General features: G+C 38.2%; 13 non-coding genes across 13 annotated transcripts; 10 read left to right on the forward strand and 3 right to left on the reverse strand.

The window, feature by feature from the left end:
- The first annotated feature begins 605 nt into the window (after positions 1-605).
- On the forward strand, positions 606-677 carry TRNAE-UUC (transfer RNA glutamic acid (anticodon UUC)). The gene has a single exon. It is a non-coding gene; the product is annotated as a tRNA-Glu (tRNA).
- Positions 678-2,759: 2,082 nt separating this feature from the next.
- Positions 2,760-2,831, forward strand: TRNAE-UUC (transfer RNA glutamic acid (anticodon UUC)). The gene has a single exon. It is a non-coding gene; the product is annotated as a tRNA-Glu (tRNA).
- Positions 2,832-4,025: 1,194 nt separating this feature from the next.
- TRNAM-CAU (transfer RNA methionine (anticodon CAU)) lies at positions 4,026-4,098 on the reverse strand. The gene has a single exon. It is a non-coding gene; the product is annotated as a tRNA-Met (tRNA).
- Positions 4,099-4,209: 111 nt separating this feature from the next.
- TRNAE-UUC (transfer RNA glutamic acid (anticodon UUC)) lies at positions 4,210-4,281 on the forward strand. The gene has a single exon. It is a non-coding gene; the product is annotated as a tRNA-Glu (tRNA).
- Positions 4,282-6,924: 2,643 nt separating this feature from the next.
- TRNAM-CAU (transfer RNA methionine (anticodon CAU)) lies at positions 6,925-6,997 on the reverse strand. Its single transcript has one exon. It is a non-coding gene; the product is annotated as a tRNA-Met (tRNA).
- A 111-nt stretch (positions 6,998-7,108) lies between these two features.
- TRNAE-UUC (transfer RNA glutamic acid (anticodon UUC)) lies at positions 7,109-7,180 on the forward strand. The gene has a single exon. It is a non-coding gene; the product is annotated as a tRNA-Glu (tRNA).
- A 1,194-nt stretch (positions 7,181-8,374) lies between these two features.
- TRNAM-CAU (transfer RNA methionine (anticodon CAU)) lies at positions 8,375-8,447 on the reverse strand. Its single transcript has one exon. It is a non-coding gene; the product is annotated as a tRNA-Met (tRNA).
- A 111-nt stretch (positions 8,448-8,558) lies between these two features.
- Positions 8,559-8,630, forward strand: TRNAE-UUC (transfer RNA glutamic acid (anticodon UUC)). The gene has a single exon. It is a non-coding gene; the product is annotated as a tRNA-Glu (tRNA).
- Positions 8,631-9,283: 653 nt separating this feature from the next.
- On the forward strand, positions 9,284-9,355 carry TRNAE-UUC (transfer RNA glutamic acid (anticodon UUC)). The gene has a single exon. It is a non-coding gene; the product is annotated as a tRNA-Glu (tRNA).
- Positions 9,356-10,734: 1,379 nt separating this feature from the next.
- TRNAE-UUC (transfer RNA glutamic acid (anticodon UUC)) lies at positions 10,735-10,806 on the forward strand. The gene has a single exon. It is a non-coding gene; the product is annotated as a tRNA-Glu (tRNA).
- A 654-nt stretch (positions 10,807-11,460) lies between these two features.
- TRNAE-UUC (transfer RNA glutamic acid (anticodon UUC)) lies at positions 11,461-11,532 on the forward strand. The gene has a single exon. It is a non-coding gene; the product is annotated as a tRNA-Glu (tRNA).
- Positions 11,533-12,186: 654 nt separating this feature from the next.
- TRNAE-UUC (transfer RNA glutamic acid (anticodon UUC)) lies at positions 12,187-12,258 on the forward strand. Its single transcript has one exon. It is a non-coding gene; the product is annotated as a tRNA-Glu (tRNA).
- Positions 12,259-13,638: 1,380 nt separating this feature from the next.
- Positions 13,639-13,710, forward strand: TRNAE-UUC (transfer RNA glutamic acid (anticodon UUC)). The gene has a single exon. It is a non-coding gene; the product is annotated as a tRNA-Glu (tRNA).
- The last annotated feature ends 2,325 nt before the right edge of the window (positions 13,711-16,035 follow it).

Below are 16,035 nucleotides of genomic sequence, written 5' to 3' on the forward strand. Positions count from 1 at the left end.
AAATGTGCTCTTTGTGGCCATAAATTCTAACTTATCTTTGTTTACCCATTCCTCCTCTTTTCACCAGATCCTATTTGAGCTTGAAAACTCAAATAATTCCTATTGTTCCCTTCTCACTCCAAGTCAACAACCCCTTTATCCTGTCAGTTTGGCTAATTTTCCTTTTTTTAATGAACTAGTTCCGCCAATAAATAAGAAACCATCAGACTATTTCACCCAATCTGATTGGGACTTTGCTTTAATATTGTTTCTTTTTAGGCAAGATCCTATTTTGGATTTAAAGCTCAAATCATTCCCATCTCTTCTACTCACTCAAAAATGACAAGGAAATCAACAACACTTTCCTCATATATTAAAAACGTTTCGGCAGAAAAACCCGATTTCCTGCATGAATGGAGGAAGACAAAAACTCACTGAACAGTGCCTCGTGTGAGGATCGAACTCACGACCTTCAGATTATTAGACTGACACGCTTCCTACTGCACTAACGAGGCAACCACCAGATGTTTGTAAACAATCTCAAAGCGGCAAAATGAAAAAATATATATACATTTTCTTTATTCCCACTTTTTCTTAGTCCATGACTCATTACACTAAATAACTGCTTCCATATGGTCTAGCGGTTAGGATTCCTGGTTTTCACCCAGGTGGCCCGGGTTCGACTCCCGGTATGGGAAAAAACCTTTTACTAGTCTTGCACTTTCAAAGGTTGAGCGTTATAGGATAAAAGTGCTCTTTGTGGCCATAAATTCTAACTTATCTTTGTTTACCCATTCCTCCTCTTTTCACCAGATCCTATTTGAGCTTGAAAACTCAAATAATTCCTATTGTTCCCTTCTCACTCCAAGTCAACAACCCCTTTATCCTGTCAGTTTGGCTAATTTTCCTTTTTTTAATGAACTAGTTTCGCCAATAAATAAGAAACCATCAGACTATTTCACCCAATCTGATTGGGACTTTGCTTTAATATTGTTTCTTTTTAGGCAAGATCCTATTTTGGATTTAAAGCTCAAATCATTCCCATCTCTTCTACTCACTCAAAAATGACAAGGAAATCAACAACACTTTCCTCATATATTAAAAACGTTTCGGCAGAAAAACCCGATTTCCTGCATGAATAGAGGAAGACAAAAACTCACTGAACGGTGCCTCGTCTGAGGATCGAACTCACGACCTTCAGATTATTAGACTGACACGCTTCCTACTGCACTAACGAGGCAACCACCAGATGTTTGTAAATAATCTCAAAGCGGCAAAATGAAAAAATATATATAAATTTTCTTTATTCCCACTTTTTCTTAGTCCATGACTCATTACACTAAATAACTGCTCCCATATGGTCTAGCGGTTAGGATTCCTGGTTTTCACCCATGTTGCCCGGGTTCGACTCCCGGTATGTGAAAGAACCTTTTACTAGTCTTGCACTTTCAAAGGTTGAGCGTTATAGGATAAAAGTGCTCTTTGTGGCCATAAATTCTAACTTATCTTTGTTTACCCATTCCTCCTCTTTTCACCAGATCCTATTTGAGCTTGAAAACTCAAATAATTCCTATTGTTCCCTTCTCACTCCAAGTCAACAACCCCTTTATCCTGTCAGTTTGGCTAATTTTCCTTTTTTTAATGAACTAGTTTCGCCAATAAATAAGAAACCATCAGACTATTTCACCCAATCTGATTGGGACTTTGCTTTAATATTGTTTCTTTTTAGGCAAGATCCTATTTTGGATTTAAAGCTCAAATCATTCCCATCTCTTCTACTCACTCAAAAATGACAAGGAAATCAACAACACTTTCCTCATATATTAAAAACGTTTCGGCAGAAAAACCCGATTTCCTGCATGAATGGAGGAAGACAAAAACTCACTGAACAGTGCCTCGTGTGAGGATCGAACTCACGACCTTCAGATTATGATACTGACACGCTTCCTACTGCGCTAACTAGGCAACCACCAGCGGCAAAATGAAAAAATATATATACATTTTCTTTATTCCCACTTTTTCTTAGTCCATGACTCATTACACTAAATAAATGCTCCCATATGGTCTAGCGGTTAGGATTCCTGGTTTTCACCCATGTTGCCCGGGTTCGACTCCCGGTATGTAAAAGAGCCTTTTACTAGTCTTGCACTTTCAAAGGTTGAGCGTTATAGGATAAAAGTGCTCTTTGTGGCCATAAATTCTAACTTATCTTTGTTTACCCATTCCTCCTCTTTTCACCAGATCCTATTTGAGCTTGAAAACTCAAATAATTCCTATTGTTCCCTTCTCACTCCAAGTCAACAACCCCTTTATCCTGTCAGTTTGGCTAATTTTCCTTTTTTTATTGAACTAGTTTCGCCAATAAATAAGAAACCATCAGACTATTTCACCCAATCTGATTGGGACTTTGCTTTAATATTGTTTCTTTTTAGGCAAGATCCTATTTTGGATTTAAAGCTCAAATCATTCCCATCTCTTCTACTCACTCAAAAATGACAAGGAAATCAACAACACTTTCCTCATATATTAAAAACGTTTTGGCAGAAAAACCCGATTTCCTGCATGAATGGAGGAAGACAAAAACTCACTGAACAGTGCCTCGTGTGTGGATCGAACTCACGACCTTCAGATTATTAGACTGACACGCTTCCTACTGCGCTAACGAGGCAACCACCAGATGTTTGTAAACAAGCTCAAAGCGGCAAAATGAAAAAAAAATATATATATTTTCTTTATTCCCACTTTTTCATAGTCCATGACTCATTTTACTTAATAACTACTCCCATATGGTCTAGCGGTTAGGATTCCTGGTTTTCACCCAGGTGGCCCGGGTTCGACTCCTGGTATGGGAAAAAACCTTTTACTAGTCTTGCACTTTCAAAGGTTCAGCGTTATAGGATAAAAGTGCTCTTTGTGGCCATAAATTCTAATTTATCTTTGTTTACCCATTCCTCCTCTTTTCACCAGATCCTATTTGAGCTTGAAAACTCAAATAATTCCTATTGTTCCCTTCTCACTCCAAGTCAACAACCCCTTTATCCTGTCAGTTTGGCTAATTTTCCTTTTTTTAATGAACTAGTTTCGCCAATAAATAAGAAACCATCAGACTATTTCACCCAATCTGATTGGGACTTTGCTTTAATATTGTTTCTTTTTAGGCAAGATCCTATTTTGGATTTAAAGCTCAAATCATTCCCATCTCTTCTACTCACTCAAAAATGACAAGGAAATCAACAACACTTTCCTCATATATTAAAAACGTTTCGGCAGAAAAACCCGATTTCCTGCATGAATGGAGGAAGACAAAAACTCACTGAACAGTGCCTCGTGTGAGGACCGAACTCACGACCTTCAGATTATGAGACTGACACGCTTCCTACTGCGCTAACGAGGCAACCACCAGATGTTTGTAGACAATCTCAAAGCGGCAAAATGAAAAAATATATATACATTTTCTTTATTCCCACTTTTTCTTAGTCCATGACTCATTATACTTAATAACTGCTCCCATATGGTCTAGCGGTTAGGATTCCTGGTTTTCACCCATGTTGCCTGGGTTCGACTCCCGGTATGGGAAAAAACATTTTACTAGTCTTGCACTTTCAAAGGTTGAGCGTTATAGGATAAAAGTGCTCTTTGTGGCCATAAATTCTAACTTATCTTTGTTTACCCATTCCTCCTCTTTTCACCAGATCCTATTTGAGCTTGAAAACTCAAATAATTCCTATTGTTCCCTTCTCACTCCAAGTCAACAACCCCTTTATCCTGTCAGTTTGGCTAATTTTCCTTTTTTTATTGAACTAGTTTCGCCAATAAATAAGAAACCATCAGACTATTTCACCCAATCTGATTGGGACTTTGCTTTAATATTGTTTCTTTTTAGGCAAGATCCTATTTTGGATTTAAAGCTCAAATCATTCCCATCTCTTCTACTCACTCAAAAATGACAAGGAAATCAACAACACTTTCCTCATATATTAAAAACGTTTCGGCAGAAAAACCCGATTTCCTGCATGAATGGAGGAAGACAAAAACTCACTGAACAGTGCCTCGTGTGAGGATCGAACTCACGACCTTCAGATTATGAGACTGACACGCTTCCTACTGCGCTAACGAGGCAACCACCAGATGTTTGTAGACAAGCTCAAAGCGGCAAAATGAAAAAATATATATACATTTTCTTTATTCCCACTTTTTCTTAGTCCATGACTCATTATACTTAATAACTGCTCCCATATGGTCTAGCGGTTAGGATTCCTGGTTTTCACCCAGGTGGCCCGGGTTCGACTCCCGGTATGGGAAAAAACCTTTTACTAGTCTTGCACTTTCAAAGGTTGAGCGTTATAGGATAAAAGTGCTCTTTGTGGCCATAAATTCTAACTTATCTTTGTTTACCCATTCCTCCTCTTTTCACCAGATCCTATTTGAGCTTGAAAACTCAAATAATTCCTATTGTTCCCTTCTCACTCCAAGTCAACAACCCCTTTATCCTGTCAGTTTGGCTAATTTTCCTTTTTTTAATGAACTAGTTTCGCCAATAAATAAGAAACCATCAGACTATTTCACCCAATCTGATTGGGACTTTGCTTTAATATTGTTTTTTTTAGGCAAGATCCTATTTTGGATTTAAAGCTCAAATCATTCCCATCTCTTCTACTCACTCAAAAATGACAAGGAAATCAACAACACTTTCCTCATATATTAAAAACGTTTCGGCAGAAAAACCCGATTTCCTGCATGAATGGAGGAAGACAAAAACTCACTGAACAGTGCCTCATGTGAGGATCGAACTCACGACCTTCAGATTATGATACTGACACGCTTCCTACTGCGCTAACTAGGCAACCACCAGATGTTTGTAAACAAGCTCAAAGCGGCAAAATGAAAAAATATATATACATTTTCTTTATTCCCACTTTTTCTTAGTCCATGACTCATTACACTAAATAACTGCTCCCATATGGTCTAGCGGTAAGGATTCCTGGTTTTCACCCATGTTGCCCGGGTTCGACTCCCGGTATGTGAAAGAACCTTTTACTAGTCTTGCACTTTCAAAGGTTGAGCGTTATAGGATAAAAGTGCTCTTTGTGGCCATAAATTCTAACTTATCTTTGTTTACCCATTCCTCCTCTTTTCACCAGATCCTATTTGAGCTTGAAAACTCAAATAATTCCTATTGTTCCCTTCTCACTCCAAGTCAACAACCCGTTTATCCTGTCAGTTTGGCTAATTTTCCTTTTTTTAATGAACTAGTTCCGCCAATAAATAAGAAACCATCAGACTATTTCACCCAATCTGATTGGGACTTTGCTTTAATATTGTTTCTTTTTAGGCAAGATCCTATTTTGGATTTAAAGCTCAAATCATTCCCATCTCTTCTACTCACTCAAAAATGACAAGGAAATCAACAACACTTTCCTCATATATTAAAAACGTTTCGGCAGAAAAACCCGATTTCCTGCATGAATGGAGGAAGACAAAAACTCACTGAACGGTGCCTCGTCTGAGGATCGAACTCACGACCTTCAGATTATTAGACTGACACGCTTCCTACTGCACTAACGAGGCAACCACCAGATGTTTGTAAACAATCTCAAAGCGGCAAAATGAAAAAATATATATAAATTTTCTTTATTCCCACTTTTTCTTAGTCCATGACTCATTACACTAAATAACTGCTCCCATATGGTCTAGCGGTTAGGATTCCTGGTTTTCACCCATGTTGCCCGGGTTCGACTCCCGGTATGTGAAAGAACCTTTTACTAGTCTTGCACTTTCAAAGGTTGAGCGTTATAGGATAAAAGTGCTCTTTGTGGCCATAAATTCTAACTTATCTTTGTTTACCCATTCCTCCTCTTTTCACCAGATCCTATTTGAGCTTGAAAACTCAAATAATTCCTATTGTTCCCTTCTCACTCCAAGTCAACAACCCCTTTATCCTGTCAGTTTGGCTAATTTTCCTTTTTTTAATGAACTAGTTTCGCCAATAAATAAGAAACCATCAGACTATTTCACCCAATCTGATTGGGACTTTGCTTTAATATTGTTTCTTTTTAGGCAAGATCCTATTTTGGATTTAAAGCTCAAATCATTCCCATCTCTTCTACTCACTCAAAAATGACAAGGAAATCAACAACACTTTCCTCATATATTAAAAACGTTTCGGCAGAAAAACCCGATTTCCTGCATGAATGGAGGAAGACAAAAACTCACTGAACAGTGCCTCGTGTGAGGACCGAACTCACGACCTTCAGATTATGAGACTGACACGCTTCCTACTGCGCTAACGAGGCAACCACCAGATGTTTGTAGACAATCTCAAAGCGGCAAAATGAAAAAATATATATACATTTTCTTTATTCCCACTTTTTCTTAGTCCATGACTCATTATACTTAATAACTGCTCCCATATGGTCTAGCGGTTAGGATTCCTGGTTTTCACCCATGTTGCCTGGGTTCGACTCCCGGTATGGGAAAAAACATTTTACTAGTCTTGCACTTTCAAAGGTTGAGCGTTATAGGATAAAAGTGCTCTTTGTGGCCATAAATTCTAACTTATCTTTGTTTACCCATTCCTCCTCTTTTCACCAGATCCTATTTGAGCTTGAAAACTCAAATAATTCCTATTGTTCCCTTCTCACTCCAAGTCAACAACCCCTTTATCCTGTCAGTTTGGCTAATTTTCCTTTTTTTATTTAACTAGTTTCGCCAATAAATAAGAAACCATCAGACTATTTCACCCAATCTGATTGGGACTTTGCTTTAATATTGTTTCTTTTTAGGCAAGATCCTATTTTGGATTTAAAGCTCAAATCATTCCCATCTCTTCTACTCACTCAAAAATGACAAGGAAATCAACAACACTTTCCTCATATATTAAAAACGTTTCGGCAGAAAAACCCGATTTCCTGCATGAATGGAGGAAGACAAAAACTCACTGAACAGTGCCTCGTGTGAGGATCGAACTCACGACCTTCAGATTATGAGACTGACACGCTTCCTACTGCGCTAACGAGGCAACCACCAGATGTTTGTAGACAAGCTCAAAGCGGCAAAATGAAAAAATATATATACATTTTCTTTATTCCCACTTTTTCTTAGTCCATGACTCATTATACTTAATAACTGCTCCCATATGGTCTAGCGGTTAGGATTCCTGGTTTTCACCCAGGTGGCCCGGGTTCGACTCCCGGTATGGGAAAAAACCTTTTACTAGTCTTGCACTTTCAAAGGTTGAGCGTTATAGGATAAAAGTGCTCTTTGTGGCCATAAATTCTAACTTATCTTTGTTTACCCATTCCTCCTCTTTTCACCAGATCCTATTTGAGCTTGAAAACTCAAATAATTCCTATTGTTCCCTTCTCACTCCAAGTCAACAACCCCTTTATCCTGTCAGTTTGGCTAATTTTCCTTTTTTTAATGAACTAGTTTCGCCAATAAATAAGAAACCATCAGACTATTTCACCCAATCTGATTGGGACTTTGCTTTAATATTGTTTCTTTTTAGGCAAGATCCTATTTTGGATTTAAAGCTCAAATCATTCCCATCTCTTCTACTCACTCAAAAATGACAAGGAAATCAACAACACTTTCCTCATATATTAAAAACGTTTCGGAAGAAAAACCCGATTTCCTGCATGAATGGAGGAAGACAAAAACTCACTGAACAGTGCCTCGTGTGAGGACCGAACTCACGACCTTCAGATTATGAGACTGACACGCTTCCTACTGCGCTAACGAGGCAACCACCAGATGTTTGTAGACAATCTCAAAGCGGCAAAATGAAAAAATATATATACATTTTCTTTATTCCCACTTTTTCTTAGTCCATGACTCATTATACTTAATAACTGCTCCCATATGGTCTAGCGGTTAGGATTCCTGGTTTTCACCCATGTTGCCTGGGTTCGACTCCCGGTATGGGAAAAAACATTTTACTAGTCTTGCACTTTCAAAGGTTGAGCGTTATAGGATAAAAGTGCTCTTTGTGGCCATAAATTCTAACTTATCTTTGTTTACCCATTCCTCCTCTTTTCACCAGATCCTATTTGAGCTTGAAAACTCAAATAATTCCTATTGTTCCCTTCTCACTCCAAGTCAACAACCCCTTTATCCTGTCAGTTTGGCTAATTTTCCTTTTTTTATTTAACTAGTTTCGCCAATAAATAAGAAACCATCAGACTATTTCACCCAATCTGATTGGGACTTTGCTTTAATATTGTTTCTTTTTAGGCAAGATCCTATTTTGGATTTAAAGCTCAAATCATTCCCATCTCTTCTACTCACTCAAAAATGACAAGGAAATCAACAACACTTTCCTCATATATTAAAAACGTTTCGGCAGAAAAACCCGATTTCCTGCATGAATGGAGGAAGACAAAAACTCACTGAACAGTGCCTCGTGTGAGGATCGAACTCACGACCTTCAGATTATGAGACTGACACGCTTCCTACTGCGCTAACGAGGCAACCACCAGATGTTTGTAGACAAGCTCAAAGCGGCAAAATGAAAAAATATATATACATTTTCTTTATTCCCACTTTTTCTTAGTCCATGACTCATTATACTTAATAACTGCTCCCATATGGTCTAGCGGTTAGGATTCCTGGTTTTCACCCAGGTGGCCCGGGTTCGACTCCCGGTATGGGAAAAAACCTTTTACTAGTCTTGCACTTTCAAAGGTTGAGCGTTATAGGATAAAAGTGCTCTTTGTGGCCATAAATTCTAACTTATCTTTGTTTACCCATTCCTCCTCTTTTCACCAGATCCTATTTGAGCTTGAAAACTCAAATAATTCCTATTGTTCCCTTCTCACTCCAAGTCAACAACCCCTTTATCCTGTCAGTTTGGCTAATTTTCCTTTTTTTAATGAACTAGTTTCGCCAATAAATAAGAAACCATCAGACTATTTCACCCAATCTGATTGGGACTTTGCTTTAATATTGTTTCTTTTTAGGCAAGATCCTATTTTGGATTTAAAGCTCAAATCATTCCCATCTCTTCTACTCACTCAAAAATGACAAGGAAATCAACAACACTTTCCTCATATATTAAAAACGTTTCGGAAGAAAAACCCGATTTCCTGCATGAATGGAGGAAGACAAAAACTCACTGAACAGTGCCTCGTGTGAGGACCGAACTCACGACCTTCAGATTATGAGACTGACACGCTTCCTACTGCGCTAACGAGGCAACCACCAGATGTTTGTAGACAATCTCAAAGCGGCAAAATGAAAAAATATATATACATTTTCTTTATTCCCACTTTTTCTTAGTCCATGACTCATTATACTTAATAACTGCTCCCATATGGTCTAGCGGTTAGGATTCCTGGTTTTCACCCAGGTGGCCCGGGTTCGACTCCCGGTATGGGAAAAAACCTTTTACTAGTCTTGCACTTTCAAAGGTTGAGCGTTATAGGATAAAAGTGCTCTTTGTGGCCATAAATTCTAACTTATCTTTGTTTACCCATTCCTCCTCTTTTCACCAGATCCTATTTGAGCTTGAAAACTCAAATAATTCCTATTGTTCCCTTCTCACTCCAAGTCAACAACCCCTTTATCCTGTCAGTTTGGCTAATTTTCCTTTTTTTAATGAACTAGTTTCGCCAATAAATAAGAAACCATCAGACTATTTCACCCAATCTGATTGGGACTTTGCTTTAATATTGTTTCTTTTTAGGCAAGATCCTATTTTGGATTTAAAGCTCAAATCATTCCCATCTCTTCTACTCACTCAAAAATGACAAGGAAATCAACAACACTTTCCTCATATATTAAAAACGTTTCGGAAGAAAAACCCGATTTCCTGCATGAATGGAGGAAGACAAAAACTCACTGAACAGTGCCTCGTGTGAGGACCGAACTCACGACCTTCAGATTATGAGACTGACACGCTTCCTACTGCGCTAACGAGGCAACCACCAGATGTTTGTAGACAATCTCAAAGCGGCAAAATGAAAAAATATATATACATTTTCTTTATTCCCACTTTTTCTTAGTCCATGACTCATTATACTTAATAACTGCTCCCATATGGTCTAGCGGTTAGGATTCCTGGTTTTCACCCATGTTGCCTGGGTTCGACTCCCGGTATGGGAAAAAACATTTTACTAGTCTTGCACTTTCAAAGGTTGAGCGTTATAGGATAAAAGTGCTCTTTGTGGCCATAAATTCTAACTTATCTTTGTTTACCCATTCCTCCTCTTTTCACCAGATCCTATTTGAGCTTGAAAACTCAAATAATTCCTATTGTTCCCTTCTCACTCCAAGTCAACAACCCCTTTATCCTGTCAGTTTGGCTAATTTTCCTTTTTTTATTGAACTAGTTTCGCCAATAAATAAGAAACCATCAGACTATTTCACCCAATCTGATTGGGACTTTGCTTTAATATTGTTTCTTTTTAGGCAAGATCCTATTTTGGATTTAAAGCTCAAATCATTCCCATCTCTTCTACTCACTCAAAAATGACAAGGAAATCAACAACACTTTCCTCATATATTAAAAACGCTTCGGCAGAAAAACCCGATTTCCTGCATGAATGGAGGAAGACAAAAACTCACTGAACAGTGCCTCGTGTGTGGATCGAACTCACGACCTTCAGATTATTAGACTGACACGCTTCCTACTGCGCTAACGAGGCAACCACCAGATGTTTTTAAACAAGCTCAAAGCGGCAAAATGAAAAAAATATATATATATTTTCTTTATTCCCACTTTTTCATAGTCCATGACTCATTTTACTTAATAACTGCTCCCATATGGTCTAGCGGTTAGGATTCCTGGTTTTCACCCAGGTGGCCCGGGTTCGACTCCTGGTATGGGAAAAAACCTTTTACTAGTCTTGCACTTTCAAAGGTTGAGCGTTATAGGATAAAAGTGCTCTTTGTGGCCATAAATTCTAATTTATCTTTGTTTACCCATTCCTCCTCTTTTCACCAGATCCTATTTGAGCTTGAAAACTCAAATAATTCCTATTGTTCCCTTCTCACTCCAAGTCAACAACCCCTTTATCCTGTCAGTTTGGCTAATTTTCCTTTTTTTAATGAACTAGTTCCGCCAATAAATAAGAAACCATCAGACTATTTCACCCAATCTGATTGGGACTTTGCTTTAATATTGTTTCTTTTTAGGCAAGATCCTATTTTGGATTTAAAGCTCAAATCATTCCCATCTCTTCTACTCACTCAAAAATGACAAGGAAATCAACAACACTTTCCTCATATATTAAAAACGTTTCGGCAGAAAAACCCGATTTCCTGCATGAATGGAGGAAGACAAAAACTCACTGAACAGTGCCTCGTGTGTGGATCGAACTCACGACCTTCAGATTATTAGACTGACACGCTTCCTACTGCGCTAACGAGGCAACCACCAGATGTTTTTAAACGAGCTCAAAGCGGCAAAATGAAAAAAATATATATATATTTTCTTTATTCCCACTTTTTCATAGTCCATGACTCATTTTACTTAATAACTGCTCCCATATGGTCTAGCGGTTAGGATTCCTGGTTTTCACCCAGGTGGCCCGGGTTCGACTCCTGGTATGGGAAAAAACCTTTTACTAGTCTTGCACTTTCAAAGGTTGAGCGTTATAGGATAAAAGTGCTCTTTGTGGCCATAAATTCTAATTTATCTTTGTTTACCCATTCCTCCTCTTTTCACCAGATCCTATTTGAGCTTGAAAACTCAAATAATTCCTATTGTTCCCTTCTCACTCCAAGTCAACAACCCCTTTATCCTGTCAGTTTGGCTAATTTTCCTTTTTTTAATGAACTAGTTCCGCCAATAAATAAGAAACCATCAGACTATTTCACCCAATCTGATTGGGACTTTGCTTTAATATTGTTTCTTTTTAGGCAAGATCCTATTTTGGATTTAAAGCTCAAATCATTCCCATCTCTTCTACTCACTCAAAAATGACAAGGAAATCAACAACACTTTCCTCATATATTAAAAACGTTTCGGCAGAAAAACCCGATTTCCTGCATGAATGGAGGAAGACAAAAACTCACTGAACAGTGCCTCGTGTGTGGATCGAACTCACGACCTTCAGATTATTAGACTGACACGCTTCCTACTGCGCTAACGAGGCAACCACCAGATGTTTTTAAACGAGCTCAAAGCGGCAAAATGAAAAAAATATATATATATTTTCTTTATTCCCACTTTTTCATAGTCCATGACTCATTTTACTTAATAACTGCTCCCATATGGTCTAGCGGTTAGGATTCCTGGTTTTCACCCAGGTGGCCCGGGTTCGACTCCTGGTATGGGAAAAAACCTTTTACTAGTCTTGCACTTTCAAAGGTTGAGCGTTATAGGATAAAAGTGCTCTTTGTGGCCATAAATTCTAATTTATCTTTGTTTACCCATTCCTCCTCTTTTCACCAGATCCTATTTGAGCTTGAAAACTCAAATAATTCCTATTGTTCCCTTCTCACTCCAAGTCAACAACCCCTTTATCCTGTCAGTTTGGCTAATTTTCCTTTTTTTAATGAACTAGTTCCGCCAATAAATAAGAAACCATCAGACTATTTCACCCAATCTGATTGGGACTTTGCTTTAATATTGTTTCTTTTTAGGCAAGATCCTATTTTGGATTTAAAGCTCAAATCATTCCCATCTCTTCTACTCACTCAAAAATGACAAGGAAATCAACAACACTTTCCTCATATATTAAAAACGTTTCGGCAGAAAAACCCGATTTCCTGCATGAATGGAGGAAGACAAAAACTCACTGAACGGTGCCTCGTCTGAGGATCGAACTCACGACCTTCAGATTATGAGACTGACACGCTTCCTACTGCGCTAACGAGGCAACCACCAGATGTTTGTAGACAAGCTCAAAGCGGCAAAATGAAAAAAAATATATATATTTTCTTTATTCCCACTTTTTCTTAGTCCATGACTCATTATACTTAATAACTGCCTCCCATATGGTCTAGAGGTTAGGATTCCTGGTTTTCACCCAACTGGCTCGGGTTAGACTCCCGGTATGGGAAAGAACCTTTTACTAGTCTTGCACTTTCAAAGGTTGAGCGTTATAGGATAAAAGTGCTCTTTGAGGCCATAAATTCTAACTTATCTTTGTTTACCCATTCCTCCTCTTTTCACCAGATTATATTTGAGCTTGAAAACTCAAATAATTCCTATTGTTCCCTTCTCACTCCAAGTCAACAACCCCTTTATCCTGTCAGTTTGGCTCATTTTCATTTTTTTAATGAACTAGTTTCGCCAATAAATAAGAAACCATCAGACTATTTCACCCAATCTGATTGGGACTTTGCTTTAATATTGTTTCTTTTTAGGCAAGATCCTATTTTGGATTTAAAGCTCAAATCATTCCCATCTCTTCTACTCACTCAAAAATTACAAGGAAATCAACAACACTTTCCTCGTTTATTAAAAACGTTTCGGCAGAAAAACCCGATTTCCTGCATGAATGGAGGAAGACAAAAACTCACTGAACAGTGCCTCGTGTGTGGATCGAACTCACGACCTTCAGATTATTAGACTGACACGCTTCCTACTGCGCTAACGAGGCAACCACCAGATGTTTTTAAACAAGCTCAAAGCGGCAAAATGAAAAAAATATATATATATTTTCTTTATTCCCACTTTTTCATAGTCCATGACTCATTTTACTTAATAACTGCTCCCATATGGTCTAGCGGTTAGGATTCCTGGTTTTCACCCAGGTGGCCCGGGTTCGACTCCTGGTATGGGAAAAAACCTTTTACTAGTCTTGCACTTTCAAAGGTTGAGCGTTATAGGATAAAAGTGCTCTTTGTGGCCATAAATTCTAATTTATCTTTGTTTACCCATTCCTCCTCTTTTCACCAGATCCTATTTGAGCTTGAAAACTCAAATAATTCCTATTGTTCCCTTCTCACTCCAAGTCAACAACCCCTTTATCCTGTCAGTTTGGCTAATTTTCCTTTTTTTAATGAACTAGTTCCGCCAATAAATAAGAAACCATCAGACTATTTCACCCAATCTGATTGGGACTTTGCTTTAATATTGTTTCTTTTTAGGCAAGATCCTATTTTGGATTTAAAGCTCAAATCATTCCCATCTCTTCTACTCACTCAAAAATGACAAGGAAATCAACAACACTTTCCTCATATATTAAAAACGTTTCGGCAGAAAAACCCGATTTCCTGCATGAATGGAGGAAGACAAAAACTCACTGAACGGTGCCTCGTCTGAGGATCGAACTCACGACCTTCAGATTATGAGATTGACACGCTTCCTACTGCGCTAACGAGGCAACCACCAGATGTTTGTAGACAAGCTCAAAGCGGTAAAATGAAAAAATATATATATATTTTCTTTATTCCCACTTTTTCTTAGTCCATGACTCATTATTCTTAATAACAGCTCCCATATGGTCTAGCGGTTAGGATTCCTGGTTTTCACCCAGCTTGCCCGGGTTCGACTCCCGGTATGGGAAAGACCCTTTTACTAGTCTTGCTCTTTCAAAGGTTGAGCGCTATAGGATAAAAGTTCTCTTTGTGGCCATAAATTCTAACTTATCTTTGTTTACCCATTCCTCCTCTTTTCACCAGATTCTATTTGAGCTTGAAAACTCAAGTAATTCCTATTGTTCCCTTCTCACTCCAAGTCAACAACCCCTTTATCATGTCAGTTTGGCTCATTTTCCTTTTTTTAATGAACTAGTTTCGTCAATAAATAAAGAAACCATCAGACTATTTCACCCAATCTGATTATGACTTTGCTTTAATATTGTTTCTTTTTAGGCAAGATCCTATTTTGGATTTAAAGCTCAAATCATTCCCATCTCTTCTACTCACTCAAAAATGACAAGGAAATCAACAACAGTTTCCTCGTTTATTAAAAACGTTTCGGCAGAAAAACCCGATTGCCTGCATGTATGGAGGAAGACAAAAACTAACTGAACAGTGCATTGTGTGAGGATCTAACTCACGACCTTCAGATTATGAGACTGACAAACTTCCTACTGCGCTAACGAGGCAACCACCAGATGTTTGTAGACAAGCTCAAAGCGGCAAAATGAAAAAATATATATATATTTTCTTTATTCCCACTTTTTCTTAGTCCATGACACATTATACTTAATAACTGCTCCCATATGGTCTAGCGGTTAGGATTCCTGGTTTTTACCCAGGTGGCCCGGTTTCGGCTCCCAGTATGGGAAAGAACCTTTTACTAGTCTTGCACTTTCAAAGGTTGAGCGTTATAGGATAAAAGTGCTCTTTGTGGCCATAAATTCGAACTTATCTTTGTTTACCCAATCCTCCTCTTTTCACCAGATCCTATTTGAGCTTGAAAACTCAAGTAATTCCTATTGTTCCCTTCTCACTCCAAGTCAACAACCCCTTTATCCTGTCAGTTTGGCTCATTTTCCTTTTTTTAATGAACTAGTTTCGTCAATAAATAAAGAAACCATCAGACTATTTCACCCAATCTGATTATGACTTTGCTTTCATATTGTTTCTTTTTAGGCAAGATCCTATTTTGGATTTAAAGCTCAAATCATTCCCATCTCTTCTACTCACTCAAAAATGACAAGGAAATCAACAACAGTTTCCTCGTTTATTAAAAACGTTTCGGCAGAAAAACCCGATTGCCTGCATGTATGGAGGAAGACAAAAACTAACTGAACAGTGCATTGTGTGAGGATCTAACTCACGACCTTCAGATTATGAGACTGACAAACTTCCTACTGCGCTAACGAGGCAACCACCAGATGTTTGTAGACAAGCTCAAAGCGGTAAAATGAAAAAATATATATATATTTTCTTTATTCCCACTTTTTCTTAGTCCATGACTCATTATTCTTAATAACAGCTCCCATATGGTCTAGCGGTTAGGATTCCTGGTTTTCACCCAGCTTGCCCGGGTTCGACTCCCGGTATGGGAAAGACCCTTTTACTAGTCTTGCTCTTTCAAAGGTTGAGCGCTATAGGATAAAAGTTCTCTTTGTGGCCATAAATTCTAACTTATCTTTGTTTACCCATTCCTCCTCTTTTCACCAGATCCTATTTGAGCTTGAAAACTCAAGTAATTCC

The sequence above is a fragment of the Rhinoderma darwinii genome, chromosome 3, assembly GCF_050947455.1.
Source record: "Rhinoderma darwinii isolate aRhiDar2 chromosome 3, aRhiDar2.hap1, whole genome shotgun sequence".
Taxonomy (NCBI): domain Eukaryota; kingdom Metazoa; phylum Chordata; class Amphibia; order Anura; family Rhinodermatidae; genus Rhinoderma; species Rhinoderma darwinii.